The sequence below is a fragment of the Crinia signifera genome, chromosome 1 (genome assembly GCF_055691185.1).
Source record: "Crinia signifera chromosome 1, ASM5569118v1, whole genome shotgun sequence".
Lineage (NCBI taxonomy): Eukaryota > Metazoa > Chordata > Amphibia > Anura > Myobatrachidae > Crinia > Crinia signifera.
The window spans coordinates 430,139,980-430,153,175 of NC_139217.1; positions in this window are offsets into that span (position 1 = coordinate 430,139,980).

The following is a 13,196-nucleotide window of genomic DNA, read 5'->3' on the forward strand; positions in this document are numbered from 1 at the left end:
TTGTGTTTCCCTCCGATTGTAAGCTTGCAGCAGGGCCCTCTAACCTCACAGTCTGTCTGTTGTTACCCAGTTTGTTTTATCACTGTCTACTATTGTAAAGCGCAACAGACTCTGCTGCGCTATTTAAGAAACTGTAAATAAAATAAATGTACAGTACATGCTAGGATTCATTTTATTGGGACCCAACTGACCTATTGTACAGATGGAGCCGGGCTCCCTCTTGCTGGCAAATCGCCAGACTGTCTCCACTGGCGATCCGCCAGTGGCGAGGCGCTCCATCTGACTGAGACGCGCGTGCATCTCAGTTTTCGGGCAGCGGGGTGACGGGAACCCTGTCCGTCTCCGCTTCAGGGAGACGGACAGGGTTGGGGGGGGGGGTGCGGGGAGGCGGTGGGGACTCCGGGTGACCGCCGACCAGCCGTTGGGGACCCGGGGGAAGCGGCGTCGGAAGGCGTCCCTTTTCGCATATCAGATGGCGGCTGGTTGGGGATGGCGGCTGGCGATTCTGCCGCCATCCCCTGCAAAGACCAGGTCGGCTCCATCTGTATATTGTGGTAGGAAACTGAGAACCCAGAGGAAACCCACACAAGCAGAGTTAGGGCCACTGTGGGAATCAAACCTTTCACCTTAGTACTGTGAAGTGATGTTAACCATTACACCATCCGTGCTGCTCTTATGCAGAGCCGGATTTAGGCCTCATAGGGCCCTAGACAAGAAACCGGTTTGGGGCCCCATCCCTCAAACAATACATAGCACTATAATTTAATGAACATCAGGGAGGCTTGTGGCCGATAGGCTTGTCCATCTATTCTAAGGACATCTTTTTAAAGGATAGCATAAATTTAAATAAGACCTTTGTTGTTTTTAATTCCGATGTAATAATTAGATATTCAAGTTATATCTCCAACAAATTCATTTATAACTCCTCCTCTCTCCCTCTCATCAACAGGTGATTGGATTTTCTCTCTCCTCCAGCACTATCTCTAAATGTAACTATCTGAGAATTATCTCTATTGATTGCACTGAAATATCACTTGGCTAATTGGGTGGTGAGGAATGAAAGCTGTGCAATAGGCATAAGGTATATTTTATAATAGATTGCTTATGCATTTGATGGGTTGTTAAAAAAACTGGAATGTTTGCTATCTTCTGACGTTTGGAAGAGGGCATGATGCTTTGCTAAATCATAGTTGGTATCCTGGTTTGTTTGTTTAAACAGTTTTATTACTAGCTATAGCTGGGGGGGGGGGGGGTCTTTACTGGGTCCCAGGTGAAATCAGTGTAGACCAGTGATTTTGAACCTTTTTACCTTGATTTTAAAATTGCCAAGGCACACCATGAATTCCCCACAGGGCAAAATACATTGGCCCCCACAGGAAAAAAACAACGACCCTATTTGCCCCATATAAAAAACAATCACACTGGTCCCCACAGGTAACAAAAATAAAATACATTGGCTTTTTACACGAAAAGAAGAGACCAGTAAGTAACAGTTGAACTGGTGGTGGCTGTAAACTGGTTTGGGCATCTCTAGATCCGGGGGCACACTTGAGAACAGCTCAAGGCACACTAGTGTGCCACGGCACAGTGGTTGGAAAACACTGGTGTAGACACATGTTAGAAGTCCATTATTTAATGAATATCAGGGAGGGGGAAACGGTCATCTGTCAGACCACACTTAGGTCGACAGTCTTTAGGTCGACAGGGTTAAAGGTCGACATTACTTAAGGTCGACATGACTTAAGGTCGACATGGGTTTAGGTCGACAGTCATTGGGTTGACATGAGTTTTTCACTGTTTTGTGAGCCGACATGTGCCGACATGTGCCGACAGGCGGTATTTCATGCCCTACCATCCACTAGGGCGTGGTGGGAGAATAAAATAGTGTTCCGAGCGTAGCGAGGCACCGTGCCCAAAGCATTGCAAGCGAAGCGAGCGATGCGAGGGGCTGCGGTTCAACTCCAACTGTGTCCATGTCGACTGTGTCGACATTCGAGTAAAAAAAGGTGAAAAACTCATGTCGACCTAATGACTGTCAACCTTGGCCCATCCCATGTCGACCTTGACCCATGTCGACCTTTAACCCTGTCGACCTTGGGGCCAGTCGACCTTCCGGGGTCGACCTAATCACTGTAGACCTAACTTTGGTCTGACAGATGTACCGATTCCCAGGGAGGCTTGTGGCCGATAGGCTTGTTCATCTAAAAACATCTTTTTAAAGGGTGGTATAAATATGTTATACCAATGTTTAATTAGTTTCTCACTTAATTTGATTTAACTATCTGTGCTGAAGCATGGATATCACTAAATCCTGGACTGTAAAGGTGCGCTGGCTAATATATCGGAAGTTGGATTGAAGGGCCAATCTATTGTTGCCCCATTGGTCAGTACGAGCGATATATCTGTGAACAGCGTCCTTCACAGATACAGTATATCGCGTCGGCTGTCATCGTGCTGTGTGTACAGGCGATCCCCCGAAGAGCCGCGCCGGGAGCTGCAAATATTTGACAGCTCAGTGGGCGGGTGCATGCAAATATGCCCGCCCATTTATGATGTCAGTCCTGATGTATTGGGCAGCATGTATGGAGAACACGCTGCCTGATCTGTCTGTAGATATATCTATTAGTGTGTACCCAACTTTTGAGGATCGTGGTTGGGAAACGCTGGTCTGCAGGTGCACTTTAAGGTTTTTAATGGAATTTATGTATAGGAACATTGTTTTCAGTAAATGTGACAACTATGGAATAATACAACCATAACTTTACAAAGGGGTTTGCCCTTCTAGCGGTCCTAAAATACTTCCTGCTATAATTCCTGCTAATATATGACCTATATGTGGCCTTCACTGTGATAAAAACAGATAAAAATAAGGCTGACAGCATTGCTGGATGTTATATCACAGTCAGAAAGATATTGAGAATAAAATGTCACAAGGACATATTGACTGTGAGAACAGCGAAATGGCAGCAATTAACTGCTCACCAGAAAATCTGTTGCTGTCTTTTTCCACTAAGTACTGTTCTAATATATAGGGTTAGCAATCTGCAGACTGCTCAAGACTCCACATGGCCCCTACCAGAGGCGTAGGGAGGGTGGAGCCGGCGGAGCACCAGCTCCGGGCGCAGAGACATCAAATGGCGCCGGAACCGTGCAGCCTTCTCCCCTGCTCTGCCCGACCCCACTCCTCCCCCCTCACCTATGAGTGCAGCGGCAGCGCTGCCTGACGCCATTCACAGCCCCGTGCAGTCTGTTTGGCTGCCGGGAGCTGCGTCTTGTTACATTGAGTGACAGGGTGCTGCTGGGCTGGCTGAAGGTAGGGGGCGCTGTTTAAAGAGGCAGCCTATAGTTCCTCACAGGCAGTGCTCTGTGGCTGTGCTCTGTGAGAGAGCAAGCAAGCCAGGAGAGGGGAGAAGCAGCTGACGTGAGGATGGTTTATGCTGGGGGGCTCAGGGGTTGTCCTGATGTTTGAGGGTGGAGGGTGTATGCTATGTTTACATATTGTGCATGTGTATGTATGGTATGTGTGTGTACATGATGTATGTATGTGTACATGATGTGTGTGTGTGTATGATATGTGTGTGTTTTCCTGATGTATGTAATGTATGCTTGCATGTGTCTGTTGTGTACATGTGTGTATGTATGCTATGTGTGTACATAATGTGTGTACATGATGTATGTATGTATGCTTTATGTGTGTTTGTGTGTGTAAATAATGGATGGTATGTGTACATGATGTGTGCAGGTATAGTATGTATCGTATATGTGTGTATGTGTATGTACATGGTGTGTGTGTGTGTGTGTATGAATGGTATGTATGTAGGTATGTGTACATAATGTGTGTATGCTATGTGTGTGTGTGTGTGTACATGATGTGTGTGGGTATTTGTGTATCTATAGTTATGTGCATGTACAGAAACCCACCCATGAAAACCCTGCATTGGCCCCTGCTCCCAGGTGTGCAGCGGCAGCGCTGCCCGACCCCACTCAGTGAAGCCACAGCGTGTGCAGCTCTGCTAAGAGTGCAGACGCAGAACATCCACAGTGCGGGCAGCGCTGCCTGACCCCCCCTCCTAAACAGAGCAGCGGATCCCCCCCCAGTCAAGCGGTGGGCTGGCACTGGGGAGCAGGGGATAATGAGGCAAGCAGCGGCCAGTGGACGGACCAGTAGCTGAGCAGTGGCTGGTGCTGAGAACCAGGAGAACAACAGATGCTGGTGAGAAGACTTGCCTCCCATACTCTGTTCCCCTGTCATTTCATCCCAATTATCTAACTCCCTCTTGCCCCTTATCACAGCCCCTCCACCACCTCACCCTATCTATTGCCCCTGTTGTCTCACCCCCCTCTCAAGTAACCCCTGGTCACCTCACCCCCCCCCCCATCACCTCACCCCTTTGCCCAACCAAGCACCTTACCTCCCTATCACTCCCCTGTCGCCTCACCCCCTCTCACCTAACCCCCTTTCACCTCTTCTTCCATTACCTTACTTATTCGCCCCCCTGGCACTTCACCCTGTATCACACCCCCCTCTTGTGCCGTCACCTCACCCCTTTCTAACCTCTTCCCCACACCATCTTTCCTCTTTTTATCTCTCTTCCCATCCCCTTTTCTCTCTCCTGTTCTCCCACGCACTCAGTCTCCCTCTCTCTCCCCTGCTGTCCACCCCCCCACGCTGTCTCCTCTCTCCTTACTCTCTCCGACTTGCCACCTCTCTTTCTCTCAACCCTCACTCACCAACCCCCCCCCCCCCCATCTGTGGCTTTATGTGTAATGGGTATTATAAAGTTTGCTAAAATGTGCAATGGGCATTACGGTGTGTGGTATAATGTTAGGCTGCGTCCCCCAAGAGCCCCGCCTACTACAAATGGGGGGGGGGGGGCGCAAAACATGCCCTTGCTCCGGGCACCGTGGCACCTAGCTACACCACTGGCCCCTACACACCCAACAATGAGGACGTATTGTTAGCGCATTGTAAGGAAAAGGCTCAGTGCTAAAGCTGTTTCCCCTCCTCAATAGAATTAGTCCTATAAATGTTACATAGGGGGTTATTCTAGTCCATTCTTTCAGACAAAATCCTTCTTAGATGGACAAAACCATGTGCACTGCAGGTGGGGCAGATGTAACTTGTGCAGAAAGAATTAGATTTGGGTGGGGTTTTTCTTCAAAGTGAGATCTATATTGAAGTGTAAAATCATGCAGTCAGTGTTTTCCCTGCACAGAAACAAAATAACTCACCCAAATCTAATTCTCTCTGCACATGTTACATCTGCCCCCCATGCAGTGCACATGGTTTTGTCCATCTAAGAAGGATTTTGTCAGAAAGAATGAACTAGAATAAACCCCATAGTTACATAGTAGGTAAGGCTGAAAAAAGACTTGCGTCCATCTAGTTCAACCTGGTATCCATTGCTGATTTGGTAGGTTCTGATATTTTACAGACAGATTATATTTCTTATTTGTACCCATGGATGTTTTTCTCCAGTAAATCTTTGTCCAACTTTGCCTTGAACGCATTTAATGAGCCAGCCGTTACCACCTCTCTGGGAAGAGAGTTCCAGAGTTTGACTGTTCTGACCGTAAAGAAATTCTTTCTACTAGCTGAATTAAATCTTTTTTCGGTACTCTTTACTTAGCACGGCGTCCATCGCGGCCAACGCGGGCATTGAATGCACTAAAAAATCGGGTGCGACGCGACCGACGCGATGCCCGCGATTTCCCATAGGGAACAATGTTAAATGTCTCAATTGACCCGATTTTCCTGTTCAATGCCTCAATTGACCCGATTTTTCCATAGGAAACAATGTTAAATGGCCCACAGAGGCCAAATAGGCACCCTGAAGTGTGAAATGGCCCCCACAATTGTTAACGCCACCCCACGATCAACGTGAACCCGAAGCGTGGCGAGCGCAGCGAGCCCACGAGGGGCGGCGGTACGCGTCCTACGACCTTTTCATACCCCCACTATACACGTCGGCGTGGAGTTGAGAATAGAATAGTGTGGCGAGCGCAGCGAGCCCGAAGCATGGCGAGAGCAGCGGATACCTGTGAAGCCCGCGAAGGGACGCGTTTACCTATGAAGGTATCCGCGTCCCCTCGCGGGGCTCGCCACGCTTCGGGCGCGGTGGCTCGCTGCGCTCGCCACACTATTCTATTCTCAACTCCACGCCGACGTGGATAGTGGGGGTATGAAAAGGTCGTAGGACGCGTACCGCCGCCCCTCGCGGGCTCGCTGCGCTCGCCACGCTTCGGGTTGACGTTGATCGTGGGGTGGCGTTAACAATTGTGGGGGCCATTTCACAATTCAGGGTGGCTATTTGGCCTCTGTGGGTCATTTAACATTGTTTCCTATGGAAAAATCGGGTCAATTGAGGCATTGAACATGAAAATCGGGTCAATTGAGACATTTAACATTGTTCCCTATGGAAAATTGCGGGCATCGCGTCAGTCGCGTCACACCCGATTTTTAGTGCATTCAATGCCCGCGATTTTTTTACCTGCGATGCCCACGATCAAAATCGTGGGCGCCGTGCTAGGTAATGAGTACCCTTTTTTCATCTAATCTATACTCATGCCCTCGTGTTCTAGATTCCTTTCTAGTAGAAAAGAGGGTGTGTGACAGTTCCTTATATTTTCCCCTGATATACTTAAACATCTCTTTTCTAATGTAAATAGTCCCAAATTGCTTAATCTCTCCCCGTAGCTTAAATTCTCCATTCCCCTAATAAGCTTTGTTGCTCGCCTTTGGACTTTTTCTAATTCTATGATGTCCTTTTTATAGTGTAATAAACAAATTGACTATTTTTGGAGGTTTACCTGCACACAGTTAAGGTATCTGAAAAGCTCCGGCCTATGAGTTTAGGAGTAAGCTCACTCAGATAGCCGTTGTCTCACAGAGTTACCTGCACTGCCGCCAGGACAGTGTGGTCAGGGTGGTTGTCAGGTTGTCAGTGCTAACATGTATCGAACTTTTAAATAATATAAATATGTTTTCAGGGAAAGGTTAAACATACCATAATAAATAAATACACAAACATAATAGAACCAGTACTGCACTTTCAAAGCTCACATTCTTCCACCTCATGGTAAGGCTCCTGTCTCTTGTTCCTGGCAGCAGCTCTCTGGACCAGTGCATTGACTGAGGACATAGCAAACTTTGCAGAAGAAGTTACTACCACTGGGCATGTGCAGCAGTTCCGCTCTGTCCCTTACACTGCATGATGTGGTGACAATTCCAGTAATCGTATTATATACCATTGCTATTGTCATAATTTGAACCACTTGACAAGAGGATGGCTATGCTGAGTGTATCAAAGGGAAGGCCTCCACTTTATCCCTTTTTGAAGCTTAGAACATCTGGCCCAGAGTATGACTTATTTGTAAGAAGTACAGTCTTGTAATTTAATAGCCACACCTCATATTATTTATTTATTTATTTATTAACAGTTTCTTATATAGCGCATACAAATTCCGCATTGCTTTACAGAGTATAGTTATGAGCAAACACATAACAAATTAAAGTACAAGACAGTTTAGGACAAGTACATGGTAAATATGGATAGTTGCATCAGGGGACAGGACACTGAAACAATCATCAGGGTGGCAGTGGTTTATATATTCTAAGAAAGGCACATGAGGAGAGAGGACCCTGCTCGTGAGAGCTTACATTCTAAAGGGGAGGGTTAGACAGACAGGGGTGACACAGAAGGGGGAGAAGTGAGCATAAACAGGTTAGGATGAGAGATGGTCGGGTTTTATGCAGGAGGGTCGGAAGAGGTCAGTTTAGTGTTTGATATTTTAAGTCTAAAATAGCGCTGGGTCATCCAAGAGTAGACAGCAGAGAGATAGTTGGAGATATGAGTTAGGATGGAAGGAGAGCGATCAGGAAACGAGGGGTAGATTTTAGTATTTTCGGCATAATGGAAGTCAAGTGAACAAATGAGTTCACCCAGAGAGGACATGTAGAGATAGAGAAGAGGGCCAAGAATAAAATAATCAGGGACACCTACTCTCAATGGAACAGCAAGAGAGGTAAAGTCATTAGAGGTACAGCTGGGCATTTTCAAAACGGACAGTGCAAGTACAAGCATAAGATAGAGCGAGGGCCGCATAGGTCAGAGGGAATTTAAGATACTGGGAATTTGTGGTCCATAAGCAGTGTAACATCAACAGCAGTGCATAGCCGTGGGTAATAGCAGAGAGCAGTAGGTGGAACCACCAATCAGGGCACAGGGGGGCGTCAGCTCAGAGAGGGGTATATCTGGGATTGCAGCCAGGAAGTGAGGCCTCTTTGAGTCTGGATTCATCTGGAGACAGTCTGGAAGCGAAGCTAAGTATTTTCTCATTACCTTGCAAACATGTCTGGCCGCCCACGCCGCTCAGCTCCCCCACCGCGCTGGCTCGCAGATGCCGCCCGCCCTCTATCCTCCGCAGCGTCGCGGGGAGGGGGGCGGACGCCGGCAGGTCCCCGCTACTCAGCGGGGCCTACGTCCGCAGTCCCCAGCGCAGGTTCTCCAGTGCGCGCGTACATGCTGCCGCCGGGTGCTGACGCGCGCCATGCGCCTGGCTCACCCGGCGGTCGCAGCGGCACAGCGGGCGACGAGTCCCGGCCCCAGGCCGCAAGTCACGCAGCTGACGGAGCGGGCAGCAGCGGCACACGCAGGGCGTCAGACGCCACCCCAGCGGCCGGGTGGGGGACCCCCCCCGCCGCTGGAGGCTCTGAAGCCTCATCACGGTCAGGCAGCCCATACATCCAACGGTTACCTGGTCTGGGCCTAATCGCCACCCAGACGCCAGGTTCCCCCTCAGGTTCCCTCCCAGACAATCTGAGGGCATCCACTCCTGTGGGCAGCCCCATCCAGCGCATCACTGGCGGGCCAGCCGGCAGCCCCATCCCCCTCATGGCAGGCCAGGTCATTTCATTTCCCAGGGGTGGGGGGACCCCCGCCACTGGCAGCAGGGGGACAGCCCCGGGGGTCTTTCCTTTGACGGCCATGGTAATACAGGTGCAACCGGGGGGCGCAGGGAGGGCACAGGCCGCAGCCCATGCCCCTCCTATGGCACCAACATACACACAGCAACAGCCTTGGTACCCCGGCATGGGCCCCGGGGCAGGTTATGGTGGTGGTTTTCAGGGCCCCCATCAGATGCAGCAGGGGGCACCCGCTTCAGGGCCCCACGGGCTCAGCCATGTCCAGCCCCACGCCACCCAGGGACAATTTTCCCAGGCGTGGCCCGGAGCTACCCCAACGGTGGGCGGGGGCCAAGGCTACCAGCCCGCCCCGCCTCAGTTTTCTCAGCAGCCAACCTGGGGCCCCTCCCCGGGTTTCCCATATTTCCCGGGCACAGGTGGTTTGGGGGGCGGGGTTTCAGGCCCCTCCTGGCAGGGGTACCCCCCACAAACAGCTCCACAATGGCCGACCGGCCACCAGCAAGTTTATCAGGGCGCAGGTTACCCCCAAATGCAGCAACAGTACGCGGCGCCCACCCAGCCCCCTGTCTCATCAGCTGGTAGCTTTGCAGGCGGGCAATTTGGGGGATACAGCCAGGCGCAGGCTGCACGTTACGGTCCAGCCAGTAATATTGTACCTTTGTCTCCAGAACATGACGCAAGTGCTGGTCCCGACGCGGTACCCAGAGGGCCATCCCGAAATGCAGTCAACGTGTCTGTCCGAAGAACAGCCCCACCACCTCGACCACCCACCCCAACGGCCTCCACAGGCGGGGAGTCAGCTGGCTCTGCTTCAGGGGATCACCAGGCATTGGGCCTGTCAACGGCGGCTGCCGACACAGAGCCGTCAACATCAGCCGCTGTGGAGCAGGGAGAAACATCTATGGGTGGTGAGCATACTGGTTCTTCTATGTGTGGTTCTTCATCTTATCACTCATCTGCCAGTAGTGATGGGTCTGGTTCCCCCAAGCGCCCGCGTAAGCTGGCTAAATTAGCGGCACGCGCGGTTGCAAAGAGGGTCAAGGGCACCAAGCGCCCCAGGAGGGAGACCGCAGCAGCTGAGGCTCCCCCCTCCGGGGACATGGTGCACTGCGCTAACACAGCCGTATCCCGAGGTTTACGCAAGGGGGTCAAGGACAGGATAAAAAGGGGCAAGTTCGTTGACCTGTTCGCACTCACCTCGGACATGAAGAAGGACCTGGACAAAGCCAAGAAGGCCCCAGGCAATGGTGAGCTCGCCTTTAAGAGTTTTCACAATTGGCTGAAGGGGTTCCTGGTGTTTGCCTCGTGTTACCTCAGCACCAGGCCCGAGGAACACATGAATGTCATCCGTTACTTATTCTTAATCAACGAGACATTCATGTCCTACAAGGCTAACGCCTGGCGTGAATATGACGAGAAGTTTCGCCTTAATCACGACGGGTCCAGAGTCATGCCCATGGGGTGCAAACATGTCGAGATATGGTTGGAGGTGATAGGTAAGGGGCAGCCCTCCTCCGAGTCCTCATCAAAGAAGTCCTTTCCAGGGGGGAAACCCGGGGCTAAACCCGGCGGCAAAGGGAAGTGCTTTGCTTTCAATGACGGCAAATGTGAACGGGGCGCAAAATGTCGCTTCCGCCATGAATGCCGTCATTGCGGGGCAGGGCATCCGGGCAAGTCTTGTAGAGCACCCGGTCACCAAGCAGATGCCGGGACTAGCAGTAAGTAAGGCCCCCTCCCCGATAGTGGTACCGGAACTGTTGCGCCGCCTGGCCAGTTATCCTAACAGGGCCGACGCATCGTTCCTGGGCCTTGGTTTTACCCACGGTTTCCACCTCCCTGTCCCTGAGTCAGTGATGGTAGTGTCCCACAAGAACCTCAAGTCGGCGAGGGATTTCCCGAGGTGGTAAGACTTAAAGTCAGAGCTGAAATTGAGTTGGGCCGCATGGCGGGGCCTTTTCAGACCGAGCCATTACCGGGAATGTGTTTCTCCCCTTTGGGGGTGGTCCCCAAGAAAACACCCGGCAAATACAGGCTAATTCAGCATTTGTCTTACCCCCACGGGGCATCCATCAACGACGCCATCCCCGAAAGTTATTGCAGTGTTCGGTACCAATTATTCGATGAGGTACTAGTCATGGTCCGGGGGTTGGGCAGGGGTGCCCTTATGGCTAAGCTAGACATAGAGTCAGCGTTCCGCCTGCTCCCATTGCACCCCCAGTCATTTAGGTTCATGGGCTTCCGGCTCGACGGGGGGATATACATAGACAAGTGCCTCCCCATGGGGTGCTCGGTCTCCTGCTCCTATTTTGAGAGATTCAGTTCCTTCCTTCATTGGTGCATCCAAGCTGACACAGGATGTCGAGGAGTCGCGCACTATCTGGACGATTTTCTCTTCATGGGGCCAGGAGATCGGGACACTTGCGGGAACATATTATCGGCAGCCATGGAGATCATGTCGGCCCTAGGGGTCCCCATTGCAGCAGATAAGACAGAGGGCCCTACCACGGTTCTGTCATATCTGGGCATAGAGATAGATACGGGAGCGGGTTGTTGTAGACTCCCAGAGGATAAAGTGATTAAGTTACACGCCCTCATAGAGGAATGCAGACAGAAGAAGAGGGTCCAACTTCGCAGGTTGCAGTCTCTGCTTGGATCATTTAACTTCGCATGCCGCATTATCCCCATGGGTAGGGTGTTCTGCCGCAAGCTGGAACGGGCCACAGCAGGGGTGAGGGACCCCCACCACACCGTTAGGCTGTGCAGAGAAATGAGGGACGACCTGTTGGTGTGGTCCACATTCCTGGAGCACTTCAACAGGGAACTCATCTGGCCTTCCGACCCCGCCTCCAACGTCGAGCTGCAGTTGTTCACGGACGCGGCGGGATCGTCAGGCTTCGGGGCGTATTTCAATGGCGAATGGTGCGCCGCAAGGTGGCCCCAGTCGTGGGTTGACCGTGGTTTCACGGTGAACCTGCTGCTGCTGGAACTTTTCCCGATCATAGTCTCAGCAGAGCTCTGGGCCTCGCGATTAAGGAACCAACATATAGTGTTCTGGTGTGACAACCTAGGGGTAGTGCACGCCATCAATAATCAGCGAGCGTCATCCCCGGAGGCATTACGCCTCCTAAGGCATTTGGTGTTACTCGGCTTGCGGCACAACATTCACTTTAGAGCCAGGCATGTCCCGGGGGTGGATAACAATATAGCGGACGCTCTATCCAGATTTCAGTTTGGTAGGTTTAGGGAATTGGCCCCGAAAGCTTCACCACTGGGGCTTAGGTGTCCCCCTTCTGTGTGGCAGATCATAGAGCCGGCATGACGGACCTGGCTTTATTGTCATTGGCCCCTTCCACCCGCAGAGCATATGGGGCTGCTTGGCAGGATTGGTCGACATTTCAGGGCTCCCCCGAAGCCAGGGGTAAGTCGGTCAACGACCGGTTACTCGCTTTCGTTTGGGGTCACCATAGGCGAGGCAGGTCAAAGTCGGCTATGGCGGCGGCTTTGGCAGGCATCGCCTTTCATTCGCGCTTACGCGGAGAACCAGACCCCACGAGGTCCTTTGTCCTATCGAAAGCCATGAAGGGTTGGGCGAAAGTGCGTCCGGTGCCCCCGGATTCACGCAAACCCATAGACGAGAACTTACTGGGGGAATTGATAGGATGTTTAGCCTCAGTAGCAGAAAATGAGTTTGAGGCGTCTTTATTTAAGGTTGCATTCGCATTTGCTTTTTATGGCGCATTCCGCATCAGTGAGCTGGTGGCAGCTAGCAAGCAAGCCCTCACTGGACTCCTCGGGGAAGACGTAATCTCTCGAGGAGGACAGGTATTATGCAAACTCAGGAGGTCCAAAACGGACCAATTGGGCAGGGGCCAATGGGTTACCCTGAAAGCGCAGGCTAACGCTGCTACGTGTCCGGTTTCCTTATATCAGGAATATAGCTCCCGCAGACCGGGGGCTGCCTTGCAGTTCCTAGCACATGCGGATGGTCTACCGCTGACCCGATTCCAGTTTTCGGCTGTGTTTCGGTGATGTTTGGCTGCGTTAGGTCTGCGGGAGCAAGATTTCGGAACACATTCCTTCCGAATTGGGGCAGCCACTTGCGCAGCGGCGGCAGGGCTTCCACCTTCCGTTATTCAAGCGGTTGGCAGGTGGAAGTCTTCCGCTTATAGGAAATACGTAAGGCTAGATAAGTTAGATAAGTAGTAGAAGTAAGCGCCTGTTGCGCCGGCCCAAAAACGATTGTTTACAATCGGTTCTGGAAGGCTAGCGT